The sequence below is a fragment of the Artibeus jamaicensis genome, unplaced genomic scaffold, assembly GCF_021234435.1.
Source record: "Artibeus jamaicensis isolate MK-2021 breed Jamaican fruit bat unplaced genomic scaffold, CSHL_Jam_final scaffold_474, whole genome shotgun sequence".
In the NCBI taxonomy this organism is placed as follows: Eukaryota; Metazoa; Chordata; class Mammalia; order Chiroptera; family Phyllostomidae; genus Artibeus; species Artibeus jamaicensis.
This window is the reverse complement of record NW_026522046.1, coordinates 1,306,200-1,321,395: the sequence shown is the minus strand read 5'-3', so window position 1 is coordinate 1,321,395 and position 15,196 is coordinate 1,306,200.

Here is a 15,196-nt window from a genome sequence, read left to right as displayed (position 1 = left end):
ATGAACCTAATTATAAATGTAAATATAAACTTGTACAAAAACAAACATAAAAGAGATATTAATGTTGTTTAAGTAAAGGGAACATAAAAAGAAAACTATAATGTGACTGGAACATTTTAGATTGGCCACTGATAAAAGTAGTTTTAATAGCAGGCAAAATTAGAGATGGTGTTTGGAAGGCAGACCAGCACAAATAAAAAGATAATAAGATATAAAGCAGAGGGGTATTTTTAATAACAATTCTTAGTACTGTATGATTAGATCATATGAACTGTAGAGGTTAACAGCAGAAAATAGATCTGGAGATTGGGGTTAGTTAGTAAAGAACCTGGAATGCCGTATTAAGAAGTTTGGGGTACAAGGGTGCATTTCAGGAAAATAATGCTGCTGGGGTTATGGATGATGGATCAAATTGTAAACCTGAAGGAAGAATGGCAAGAATGAAAGTGCTAGACGTTCATCATACATTACTAGATGATGGGCAATATTTAGATAAAGTCTCTTTCACATCAGCTATTATAAATATGGCCTCCAAACTTCAAAGGTAAACTGAAGGTAGAATCTGGAAGAAGTAGCCTACTCATGGCTACTCCAGAGAGAAGCCAATATTGAGGCTCAAAATAACCAGAAACATAGAGCACAAAGTTGCTCTTTACCCAGCAGGGAAAGTTTTTGGTCGACTATTTCTCATTATAAAGAATAAATAAATATATAATCAACACTCTAGGCAAAAGGGTTTTATTTATTTGTGAAGCAAAAACAGCTTTCTTGAGTGGTTCTACTGTAAACAGGGGGCCTTTGTAACTGCACCGTTAAAATTCTGGTGAACCTGCCAAAGGGTGGGTCACCTTGGTGGGAGTGGTAACACAGGTTGGCTCCTCCACAGGAAAACTGAGGATTTGCAATAAACCATCAAGGACCCTGAAAGCACTTGTTTGAATGACATTCTGGCTGAGATGGATTTTATTTTTTTGCTCCCCACCCTACGCTCCTCACTCTGTAGAAGAACAATGTTTTGGTGTCAGGCTTTTGAGTTTGCCTTAGTCACATGCCTTCATCCCATGAGTTATTTATAAGTTGCCTCACCTCACTGGTTCCAGGGCCCGCTCATCTGAAGGTAAACTTTATTTGTCTCAACTAATTGCACCTTAGTCTGGGAGCAAGATTTACAGTTGCTCACATGGAAAAAGACATATAGGTTATGACTTTTACAATAGCTATATGAACTCAAAAGAATATCACAATACAACTATAAACCAGTAGGTTTACTTTTGCCTACCCCTGTATAACTCAAGAGTTTGGTTCAATTTGCCAATTCAGAGTCCTTCAAATCCCTTCCATTAATTCAAACAAAGAGAGTGTAATGTTTTTAAGGTGTCTCTGAAACTTTCCTGTGTGCCTGCTAGTGTTTGAGGGGACCAATGATCCAAATGTGGTCTCCGATCTATAGAAGATTTGGCACAGAGCAGTAGTTCAGGACCCAATCAGATGACTATGGGTGGAATTCAACTGATACCAATAGATCTGAGAGTTTGGCAACAAGTAATTCTCCCATCAGTGTGTGGGTGGGCTCTGGCGTTTTTCAGGCTTCCTGGCGTTTTTCAGGCTTCCTGAAGTACAGGCTAGGTGCATGGCTGCTATCTTGAACTATTTTTATGGTTCTTGTTTGTTTCTAACATTTTTACCCAATCAGAGAGTTTTTATCTCTCTTGTGATGAGGTAGAAGTTCTTACTCATCTTTCATGGCTCAGAGTTTTGACAGTAAAGTCTGTATTTCCTTTATAAAGAAAGATTTTGGAAGAGGCAAAATCTAGAACATTATTCTTAGTCTTGCCAAGAGTGTTCAGCTCTGGGCTTGGAAGATTGGTGGCAGGGGCAGTATAGAAAAAGTTTGATAAAGTTCTTTTATTACTGGCAATGAAACTTTGGGCAAATTATTTACCTTCCCAAATCTTCAGTTTATTTATAGTTAAAGTCAAGGACAAAATGACCACTTATGACAATTATTATGATGATCATTTGAAAGAGAAGCTTTATGTAAGGGACATGGGAGCAAAGGAGGTATTCAGTATGTTCATGTTACTATACTACTCTTTTCTAATCAACCAAGAAAAGAAATGTGATTGCTTTCTAGCAGCAACCTTGAATTTCAAAATTGCATTTTTGTAAGCCTTTTTTTTCAGGTTTACTTTTAAGATGAATGACAATGTTATTATGAATAGGTTACAGTGGTAGAGACCGTGATGGAAGTGGGAGGTGAGATGGTGGTTTTACTTCTCAGTCACTGAGCCTCTTCTTGACAGGTGCCACAGTTGACTTTTGTCATGCTTCAAAAACCAATGCATTTCTCTGGGACTTATTTATCTCTCTCTCCATTGATCTTTCTGGGTAAAAGTGACCTTTTGATTACTTCATGTTGGAACCTGAGTAATCAAATATGTCTGGAAAAGAACAAATCAACCTACTTTATCAACCTGGAAAAGAACAAATCAACCATCAACCTACTTTAGATGAACAACACAGACCTCACATGTGACCTCAGCACTACTGAGCAATCTAACTACATCCCATCAATCCCTATACCCATCTCCTCTCTTTAGACATCAATTTACACTTTTCCCCGTATCCTTATTGATGCATATGAGTTGCTGTTAATATTCATCCAAATAAAAATAGCCATGTAGATAGAGCTTGGCCATCCTCCCTCCAACAAACCATATATTAGCTGTATTAGAATTGATATTCTGTGCCATTTTTTCTGTTAAAATGATGAGCTGCCCTATTCAAAGTCAGAATTTTCACTTGTGCACTAAACTCCATTTCCTCTTCACATTTCAAGGACTTTATTCATGCATTATAAATTTTATAATTTCCATCAAGTTAATCAACTGCGTAACATCTGAAGAGTTCATTGATTATTTAATGACTCAACATATCATTGTGTCTCAGTTTCTTCACAGATAAGGGAGAAGTAATAATAGAGCCTCTATCTCATAAGGTTATTAATGGTAAAGACCTTAAAAAACAACGGGATACCGCAAACACTATATATATATATTAGTTCTAATTATTAGTGGAAAGAGTACTAGTCTTCTGATCTTAGCTATGCTAAGTGACTAAGTACTATTCTATGATTATGTATAAGGTTGAACAACATAGTTTAATCTCTTTGAGCCAGCCGCAATTTTCTCTTCTGTAAAATACCTGTATTTTTAAGGTGTTTTAGCAAAATAATGCATACAAAAGCAGTATGTAAAAAACCCTTAAATTTTACATCACTTATTTTAAAAATATGTTGTATAGAGTAGGAATAAAGGGTGAAAATTATGGAGGAGAAAAAACAAAAAAGAAAAAGCAAACCCTAATGATACAGGGTGCAGCCAGGGGGCCCCCCAAAAAAAGATTTAGAATGGTGTCCAGAATTCAAAGCGTATAGGAATATTGGAGAGACATATTAAGATGTCCTAACCACCCCCCCCCCCAGGGGGAAGGGATGAATAGAGCCAGGCCATTGAGAGCTATTTTGCATAGCAACAGTTTTGGAGCTAACCTCTGGAGGAATGGTTATTTAACATATCTATAGCCTTTAACTGGTTTCATAGATATGTTAAATAGCTGTGGCCAAGTTTGGAGCCAGGAAGAAGAGAGCAGCTGGGGGACTCAAGATGGAACTAGCAGGGACTGAGGATGGAACTTGAGGGACTCAAGATGGGAACTAAGGGCTGCTCTCCTGAGTGAGAAGGGTTTGGACTCAGAAGGTAACAAGGGACTCTTGAGTGAGAAGGCCTGGGTGAGAGCTTGGAGAAGACTGGCTCCAAGACATGAAGGACCCCCGCTTGGCCAGATGAAGGGAGAGCCACGCCGTTTCAGCAGAGTGAGGACCCCCTCTTGGTGAGGTGAAAGAGGGAGCCACGTGGTTTTGGCAGGGTGTGGACCCCCTCTTTCCCAGGTGAAAGGGAAGAACCACGCAGCTTTGCCAGAAGGGAGATCCCTGCAGCCAGGTGAAGAAGACAGCCACATGCTTTTGGTGGAGTGCGGACTCCTGCAGCTTTGGTAGAAGAGGCCCACGCGGCTTTGGGGTGCCCCCTTTGGCCGCGTGGCCTGAAAAGCAAGAGAGACTTTGACTGTAACTGGGTACAAAGGACTCTTGCCAGTGGACCATGAGAGGATACCACAGTACTTTGGATTAACTCGAGATCCTGCACAGTGACACAGCTGACATACCAGCAGTCTGCAACACAGACGTGTGCTCTTTTCCTGATTTACGGTACCCGGAGTTGGGACAGTGGGAGAAGGGAACGCTGTGTGGGTGTAGGTGTATACCCTAAAGGACTTTGATATTTTAGTGGAGGCATTAGGCCTGAATAGCATTAAATAAACATTTTGTTTCCTTTTCACAAATCTCTGACATTGAGAGATGTCTTTCCAATTGGCGGCGGACAGAAGGGCCCAGTAGATTTTAGTATTTTGTTTTTGGGAAGGGCCCCTGTTGTATAGCAGTTTTGGGCATCCCTAGGTGGGCCAAATATTGTATTGCCCACCACCTCCCTCGGACCACCTCCTCTTGTTCGGTAACACTAACACTCGAAGTGCAGCACAAATTCAATGATGCAGTGGTTTGAGATAGTTTTATTCTATTCCCCTTAATCGTTCCCTCCCTCCTTTCCTTCCTTCCTCCCTTCCATCCCTCCTTCCTTTCTTGATCTGTACAGTCATTTCTCACACATTTGTTGAGTATTTACTCCCTAACAGGCCCAGTGCTAAATATAAAAGAATTTCCCATCAGTAGAGGAATTTAAGCAGAGGTAAAATTCTACTTCATACTGAGCACTCGCTGGGGAATTCAGTCTGCAGAGGAATGGTTGAACCATATGAGAGATTTCACAAATTAATGATCTCACAAAATTTGGGTAGCTTTTTCAAAAATACAGACCGAGTGATTGGATCTACTAAACAGAAGTCCCAAAAACAACAGGAGATTACAACTAGAAGGAATCTATATTTTTAAAATTTCACCAATGAATTCTGATGCAGTCCGCAAGCATTGACTAATTTAAAAATGTACTAGAAGACCTCAGTCATCTAGTATAAAAGTACCACAAGCAATTTTAAAAGGGCTAGTAGATATCATTATCTTGAGTTTCAAAGTTTAGAAAGAATTAAAAATAGTAATTAAAAGGTTTTTTGCTATTGTTTTAAACAATTGCTGGTTTCTAATGGCTTTTATGTCAATCACAAGTAAAAATAAAAATAAAATGTTCCCTTTTGGAAGCAAAACATAAGATTATTTTGGAATGCAGGTCATTAGAAATGGAAGCACTTTAGATTTATCTGTTTAATGTAACATATGTTAAATGACAATCTCATTTAACACGTTTAACAGATAATCTGATTTAACATGTTTAACAGATAAACTCACTTAACATATGTTTCCTTTGTGTCCTGGAGAGGTAAGTGATCAAGTATTGATACAGGGTGCAGCCAAGGGGGGGGGCCCAAATAAAAGATTTGGAATGGTGTCCAGAATTCAAAGTGTATAGGAATATTGGAGAGACATATAAGATGTCCTCACCCCCCACCCCCCCGGGGGAAGAGACCAATAGAGCCAGGGCCATTGAGAGCTATTTTGCATTGCAACAGTTTTGCAGCTAACCTCTGGAATGATTAGTTAACATATCTATAACCTTTAACTGGTTTCATAGATATGTTAAATAGCGGTGGTCAAGTTTTGAGCCAGGGGAGAAGGGAGTGGTTTGTACCCAGGATGTAACTAGGGGCTGCGCTCCTGAGTGAGGGTGCCGGTGTGAGAGCTTGGAAAAGACTGGCTCCTGGACATGAGGGGACCCCTGCAGCCAGATGAGAGGGAGAGCAATGTGGTTTGGGGCAGAGTGAGGACCCCTGCAGTCATGTAGGGGAGGGCCACGTGGTTTCAACAGAATGAGGACCCCCTCTTGGTGAGGTGAAAGAGGGAGCCATGTGGTTTTGGCAGAGTGCAGACCCCTCTTTCCCAGGTGAAAGGGAAAACCAGGCAGCTTTGCCAGAATGGAGATCCCTGCAGCCAGGTGAAGAAGAAAGCCACGTGCCTTTGGTGGAGTGAGAACCCCTGTAGCTTTGGTAGAAGAGGCCCACACAGCTTTGGGGTGCCCCCTTTGGCTGCGGGGCCTGGAAAGCAGGAGAGACTTTGACTGGAACTGGGTACAAAGAACTCTTGCCAGTAGACCGTGAGAGGTTGCCACAGTACTTTGGATTAACTGGAGATCCTGCCTGACACAGCTGACATACCAGCAGTCTGCAACACAGACGTGTGCTCTTTTCCTGATTTACAATACCCGGAGTTGGGACAGTGGGAGAAGGGAGCGCTGTGTGGGCGTAGGTGTATACCCTAAAGGACTTTGATATTTAGTGGAGGCGTTAGGCCTAAATAGCATGAAATAAACATTTTGTTTCCTTTTCACAAATCTCTGGCATTGAGAGATGTCTTTCCAGTTGGCGGCGTACAGAAGAGCCCAGTAGTTACCAGTATTTTGTCCTTGGGAGGGGCCCCTGTTCTCTAGCAGTTTTTGGCGTCCCTAGGTGGGCCAAATACTGCCCCTCCTCCCTCGGACTTCTTGTTCGGTAACAGTATCACTGGCAGAAATGAAGCTCAAATTTGTCTTCCAAATTCTAGCCTGGTGATTTTTCTGTTACATAATACCTATGCCTACTAGAAGTCTAGATACTATTTCTCGTTATAAGCTTGTTTTATATGGGTTTAGAGCAGGTACCATATATGTATAAATTTTTATACATTAAACTTCTTGAATGCCAAATCACATGAACGTCTTGGTCTCTTAATAATTAGTCAGCAATATCTTTTCACTTTCTGCATTAAACATTAATGAGTAGATTCCTGTGGAAATTTGGCACTGCTTCCTGAACTAGAATTAAAGAACGTTTCTCTTGAAACAACTGGAAACATAGCACGTGTTCTAGTCATTGCTTCGTACCAAAGCCAGCCTCATAAATGCTTTTTTGATTTTTGTCTGGACAAGTCCAAATCAGCTACTATATGGCTAGCCCAGACAGCCTTTCGTAATCAAAATTGGTTGGCAAACAGCAAGAACTTTGGCAAAAGCTGTGTTTTGCTGTGCTCTTATAAATTGCTTAGTTGGGAGGGAAGTGAGAGTTGGACAACTGCTGTCTTTCTAATGAGCCTGTTATAATCATAAATTGGTAGAATGTATTAGAACCAGAAAGGCTCTTTGGTGATCATTTGGTCCCGTGTTTCTGTCAAAAGGACTGGGTTTTTGTTTATTTCACCCCAACACCCAGCTATTTAATATTAACACTTTTAGAAAAACAAAATTAGAATGAATTACTAGAAAAAAAGATACGCAAAATATAGGCCCCAAGTTTTATCAGATCTTCACAAGAAATAAAAATTACTCCATCAGGAGACTGTGTAATGTTTTTAAACATTTGCTATTAATGTTTGTACTTGTCTCAAACTAGTAACACAAATTTTAAGAATTAACATGAGTCTAAGGGTTATACAGTGAGTAGCACTAATACAGTTCACCCCTGACACTGTTGGAGAAGTGACTCACTTGATCACAGAGACAACTGGTACCAGAGGCAGGACCCGATCCCACGACCTTTGGTGCTTCAGCCAGTGTCCATGGTCATAGTGTTGTGGGAAATGAAGCGACCAAACACCGAGGGATTTTGGAGTACGAGGTTTATTTCTTTTACATGCATGGGCTCAGAGGAGTCAGCCTCCAAATTCTGAGCAATGAACAAAGGATTCTTGGGGTTTTTATAGTTTACAGGGTCTTCTTGTCTACGTGGCAAGGCGGGATACAGAAGCGGAATGCGGAGGTTAGTTCTAGCTAAGGGGTAGAAGCAGAGGACAAAGGCCAAACCTGAGGGTCAGTTTTAACAGCAGGGGTGTTAATCTCAGTCCTAGCTAATGCACTGTTGTTTACTTATCCTAGACAGCCCCATCATTCTCCCCAGGGCGCCTGGGGCCTGGGCAAATAAAGGTTAAACAGAGGTTTTTCTAAGTTTCCTATATCACAAGGACACAGAAGCAGACTATTTACGGGGCAGAGGTTAAAGGCTCCCATTATTCAGTTCCAGGGCTCCTATCAATAGAGTGTCTGCCTCCTTTACTAACTAACTCTGAGTGAGGACATGCAGAGGTGCTAGAAGACACTTGTGCAGTTCAGACACCTGTGCAAGTCACCGACAGAGTTCAAACAGGTTAAAATAATGTTTCACTTTTATATAAATTTAAAAACACTTAGGAGTTAACTTCCTGGGCTCTTTCCTCAAAAAACAAAACAAAAACAACAACAAAAAACCTGCTTTGAAAGATAAGAAAGTCTATGAAAACTTTAATGCAGCTTTTGTATTTGTATTTTAAAATGAGTATTAGTTTTGCTAAATGATCACATTGAACATGACCACTTTAATATTCGACTTTACTCAGGAGTCCAGAATATAGCAAGTCCTTATGATTTGTGTATTCCTTCTTTTTTATCTGGATGCAGACTGATATTCGAACTGAGGACACTTATTTTTGCTTTCTTACTTAAATTCTCCCTGGGGAATTAACCACTTAACTGACCTTGATAATTTTTACGTGTTGCTATGTACTCACAGATTATTGAAAAAAAAAACAAACAAACAACTCCACATATTAAAGATGTTTAAGTTCTTAGATTACTCAGGTAAACTTTCTTTTTTTTAAAGATTTTATTTATTTGTTTCCTAGAGAAGGGAGAGGAGGGAGAAAGAGAGGGACAGAAATTTCAATGTGTGGTTGCTTCTGGTGCATCACCTACTGGGGACCTGGCCTGCAGCCCAGGCATGGGCCTTGACTGGGAATTGAACCAGAGACTTCACAGGCCAGCTCCCAACCACTGAGCCACACCAGCCAGGGCTCAGGTAAACTTTCTAATTCTTCAGTTATATCTTGGTCTACGTACTATTGATTGTTAGATACAAATAATTAAAAAGTTAATATTGAATAGATTTTAGTATAATTAACAAAATTATGCGCGGTATAAGTACATCTTCAGTTAGTTTTTAAGTAATCAGTGTGTTGATATATTAGTGATGCAAATGTTGATTTCTAGATAAGAAATTTTAACCTTAGTTTGTAATTTCTCATAGAAAAAAGTTTATAAATGATTTCAAAGTGTCCAAGCTCTAAATGGATTCATTTTATATAGAATATACATGAGTTATAATATTTTCCTAAAAGAATACTAGAAATTTATAGTCATATTAGAAAGCATTCATTTAATATTTTAAATTAAATTAAATTATTTTTTATTTTATTAAATCTATTGGGGTGGCACTGATGCACAAAACCACACACGTTTCCAGTGTACAACGCAACAAAGCATCATCTGCACACTGCGTCATGCTCCCGTCACCCTGAGCAAAGTCCCTTTCTGTCCCCATTTTGCCCCCTTTTCCCACCTGCACTCACCACTACCCTCTTTCCCTTTGGCTATCACCACACTTTTGTCTGTGGCTGTGTGTTACCCGTATTTTGTTTTACTTAATCCCTTCACCTACTTTCCTCTAGTCTCCCAACCCCCATCCCCTCGACAGTCTGTTCCATGTACCCATGTTTCTGTTTATATTTTATCACATAAAATATAAGCACTTAGCACATGATCTCCAGGTCTATCCATGCTGTCATAAAAAGTAAGATTTCCTTTTCTTTTAAAGTTTAATGGCTGAGTAAATGTAACACAGTATTTTTATCCATTTATCTACTGCTGGACTGGGCTTTTTCCAGATCTTGGCTATTATACACAGTGACTCAATGAACATAAAGGATGCATTTATTCTCTTGAATTAGCATTTTGGGTTTCTCTGAATATATTCCCAGAAATGGGTTTTCTGGGTCTAAAGGCAGTTCCATTTTTAATTTTTTAGAAGATTTTATTGATTTACCTTCAGAGGGAATAGGAAGGAGAGAGGGAGAGAAGCATCAATGTATGGTTGCCTCTTGTGTGTCCCCTGCTGGGAACTGGCCCACAACCCAGGCATGTGCCCTGAGTGGGAATCAAACCAGGATCCTTTGGTTCACAGGCCTGTGTTCAATCCACTGAGATACACCAGCCAGGCCCATTTTTAATTTTTTGAGGGAACTCCATACTGTATTCCACAGTGGCTGCACCAGTCTGCATTCCAACCAACAGTTCCTGAGGATTCATTCCCTTTCCGCACATTCTCACCAGCACTTGTTCACTGATGATGGCTGTCCCGACCAGCATGAGGTGATACTCATTGTGGTTTTAATTTACATTCCTCTTATAATTAATGATGTTGCACATTTTTTTGTTATGTCTATTGGCCAGAGAGCTGTATGTTATATTTGGAGTAGTGTCTGTTCAGGTCATTTGCCCATTTTTGATTGGGTTGTTATAATTTTGATGTTGAGTAATATGAGTTCAGAAAGTACTGATTTTTTAAATGTGCACAGAATTCCCAGAAACTAAAGATAAACCTAACTTACCTCTGATTAAACTAGGGACCATTCTCTTCCAACAGTCAATATCTCTCTGTCATAGAAGAACAGATTCTCCCTTAGTGCCATAAAAATGACACTACCTATTGCTAAAGGCTGCAGAGGGCAAAGAGATGGACATCTTAGCCAGGACCCTTGGGCTTTGAACTCCTTAATTCCAACTAGTCGTAGTTACTCAACAGTTGTTCAGAGGCATGTTTGGTCCCAAAACCTATATTTCTGTCACAAAAAATATCATAAAAGCATATTTTTACAGAGTTGGATTAATACAAAATAATTTTAAATTATCTATTTTCTCTTAATTATTTTGAATGCACAGGGGATAAGAAGCTGGAATGAAATGGGACCCATTTGAAAGAGTCAAGATGGTGGACAATAAAAAGTGATGTTAAAGAGTTTTTAAAAAGCCACAAATGTGAACTAAAAAACTTTCATAAAGTCCCAGTTAAATAATATATTTTTGTTAATTTTGCAAGGGCTTCTTGTTAATGGTCCATGTCCTTCCCATAATTAGAAATGAAATCAACTTTCCAACAGATCAAGGCAGACTTTGCCCATAGAGCCAATGAAGACAAGCTTTCTCTAGACCCCTCCTGAAGTCCCAGAGGAGCCCTTCCGTGATGATCCTATAGTCTTATGTTGTTATAAAGTTTATAAAATTTTCTCTCTACTTCCCTTCTGTTACACTTTCATTCATGAAGTGTGGTCTTGGAGTGGCCACAGGGAAGTTGCGTTGGGGATACATTTAGTTTGTGTTAGTGTAATATATTCATTGGCACACAGTTACTTAAAAATGGTTTAAGTGCTACATGGCAGTAGCAAAGAGCACATCTAACACACAGATCTTGGTCTCTAATACCAACTCCACTGGAAGGAATTGGGTATTCTCAAGTTATGAATGGAACCAATGTTAGAAAAGGTCAAGGTGACTCTGCTGAACAACTTTTTAGTCCAGAAAGAAAGGTACCTCAAAGAGTATAGAAGCACCCTCAAGAACACAGGAGTCAGCTTGAAGGGACTCTAATGACTGATCCATACATGGGACAATATAATTACCCAAATAATTGAATATAGTAATTAATTATAAAACGTGGATAAGTGGGAATTTATGAACCCACATGATAATAAATAAGCAAGTAAATAATTGGGAAAAATAGAAAGCCTAAAATGTAATAGAGTAAGTAGGGTAAAATAGTAGCAATAGGGAAATTCAGATATATATATATATATATATATATATATATCTATTCTTTTATCATTTTTATATTTGAAACTTTTCTGTAAAATTTAGTTATGTATAAATTAAAAGCTAAAATAAACTACACTTGTGCTAACCTTCACCTAGGAATGATTTTCAGGAGTCCTTCTACTATTGTGTAGCAATGCGGCATGAAGATGCAGAGTCAGAGGTCATGTGAGCTAAAAATGGCTCTTGTAGCACCCAGCAGGTGAACGGTAAGGTACTGGAAGACGAAACAAGGTTTGAAATGCACTGATTGATCCAGAAGACAGTGAGTGAAAAATTCCTTCAAACATCAGATGTCAAAGCTATAAACAGACATTTAAATTCTCATCAACACCTGATTAAAAGGAAATCTCTCCTGATAGAAAGATATGTAATATCACAGTTTATGCAATGGAAACATCGTCCCTCCTTTTTTTATTTGGTCAGGAACTGTGTGAAGTAGAATGCACTGTAATATCTGTGTTTGGTGGGATAAATCTTTAGAAGTACTACAATAGTGAGTAAAGTTGTGAGTGAATGTTCAAGTCCTGTATATCCCAGCGGGGTCATGTCTCTGCATACCTGCTTCCTTCCCCTTGTCCTGACAAGCCTGAATCTTCCAGATAAAGCAACGTGCAAAATTGCCTTTGGCACAGTGAAGTGGCCTGAAGAAAAAAAGGGTTCCCGTGACAAAGAACTTACATTTTCCATCAATAAGTCAGTGTATGTGGTACGATCATTATTTGATCAAAAAAGTATGCAACTTCACACAACATATCAGGCAATTTTAAAGGCATTTGAATTGTTTTTGTGTACGACATAATACTGAGTTGGAAAGTAGAAAGAAAGTGTTTAAAACTCAGTAATAAAGCCCTGGCTGGGTGGCTCAGTTGGTTGGAACATCATCACATACACCAAAAAGATTAAGGGTGTGATTCCCAGTCAGGACACATACTTACATTGCATATTTGATCCCCCATTGAGGCATGTAAAGGGAGGAACCAGGAGGTGTTTCTCTCTCACATTGATTTTCTCTCTTGCACTCCCTTCTCTTTCTCTGTCCCTTCCTTCCTGTTGCTCTAAAATCAATTTAAAAAAAAAAGCATATCCTGGAGCCAGGATTAAAAAAAAACCCTCAATAATGAAAACAAGTGTTGATCCATCATGCTAGAGTAAAGATTGAATTCTCCCTCTGGCCAGTGGACTTACAATGCCTGGATTTTCTTTTCTTCATGCCACACACATTTGAAACAACTAAAAACCTGGACAAAGTGACAAAAAATGTGAAACAATGGTTTTTAACACACTGGACATCAAGCAACAAAGAGCAGCAATCACTACAAAGGGAGAGACAAATAAGCACTAAAATTGCCCCAGCTTACTGCTGAGAGAGCTCCCGGCCAGGACACAGGAGGAGCCCAGAGACTCAATGAAGGAGCAGATCAAGCTGAAAGGCCGGGAGGACAGAGGCAGCCGGTGTTCCAGCGGCAGGGTGCCAAAGAGCACAGCTGTCTGCAGTCACCCCAGAGATCTGCAAGGGGTCTCCCTTAAGTATTCAGCAGAGAAATGATCCATGAGTAATTACAAGAAAACTACCTGAGGAAAGGGAAAGATCGACCCGAAAGAAACTGGCAGTAACAGTACTTGGAGTTTACGAAAGGTTGAGAAGAGTGTCTCTTCGTTTTTTCCTCCACGAGAAAAACTCCTAATTTATGGAGCATCTGGTGCAGTGTTCAGAAAAAGGGCCTTGTCTTGGTAGTAGGGTAAAATTAGCTCTAGAATAAATACTGCTTTCTCCCAGAGAAGTTTAAAAGCAAGATTCACAAAGATCAAACTGTTTCCAAGTAATTTAGCAGAATCACAGGACGAAACTCAAGACTTTATATGAATACTAAAATATCCAGTGCTGTCTTCACTCTCTAAAGCCGCTAAACAAAGCACCAAAAACTGCATGGCTTAAAAATAACACAAATTTATACAACTCAATAGCAAAAAACCTTACATGATCTGATTTAAAAATGGGCAGAGGATCTAAATAGACATGTTTCTAAAGAAGACATAAAGATGGCTAACAGGCTCATGAAAAGATGCCCGACATCACCAATTACCAAGGAAACACAAAGCAAAACTATAAGATGTCACCTCACACCTATTAGAATGACTATGATAAAAAGGACAAGAAGTAGTAAGTGTTGGCAAAGTTGTGGAGAAAGCAAACACTGTGCACTGTCAGTTGGAATGTAAACTGGTACAGCCACTGTGAAAACCAGGATGGAACGTCCCCAAAAAATTAGAAATAGAAGTACCATATGATCCAGCAATCCATTTCTGGGAATATATCTGAAGAAACCAAAAGCACCAATTTGAAAAGATATATGTGCTCCCATATCTACTGCAGCATTAATTATTTAAGTGTCCAGCAATGGAAGAGTGGATTAAAAATGTGATAAAATTGACATATAACATTGTTTAGTAGTTTCCAAGTATTAGTTGCTGTTGTGCAATGTAATGATTTAATATTGTGTATGTTGGAAAATGATCACCAAAATAATTTTAGTTAACATTGTCACCATTCATATGTCATTTCTTCAGTGTTATATCAAATTAAAATGTAATACTACAGATTTTTACTTAATTTATTCTTACACCTTTATTTTTTCTTTAACTATCAAAAATCTTGGCTGTCAAGTACATCAACAATGATATAATTAGAATACACACTCATTTTGCATTTCATTTCTTCATAGCATGCATTCTATTGTCTCAGAAAGCCATAACAACGATGTCACCAACATTATGATCACCGAAAATATTTAAATATTTTAATGTTATTCTTTTTATCTCATAGATAACTCAGTACATTAGTTATTTCTGAAAATTTAAAATATATAGATTTGCCTAATCTTAAATGAAATGTGGCAGTAGGCAAGGTTTAGGTTGGCTGTAATGTGGTGTAAGAAAGATAATAGAGTTCATAACATATCAAGCTTGAATTTCTGCGCTATCATGTCTAAACTTTTGCCTTTGAGCTTGGTAATTGACCTTCCTGTTGGAGCTCTGCTTTCCTCACTGCAAAACGAAGATAATGACCACATTTTATTATCACTGTTATGTTAACATCCATATAAAGTGTCTAGCATATGGTAAGTTCTCAATAAATAAAGGCCATTGTTATATTTGAAAGAAACATAAACGTATGACCTGGTGATGCTAGAAGGTGATGAACATGTCAAAGGCATCAAAGGTGAGGCCTTTGACATGTTACTAACAAGGATCATCCACTTTTATACCCCATGATATAGTTATAAAGCCATAAAAATGATCCAAGGGACATCAATTTTTCTTACTAGCTGTTTAAATACATGACTGTGTTGGATGTTCCATTTACTTTTGTATTCATTTTCTCTTTAAATTGTCTTAATGAATCAGTAAGGTGTTGCTAT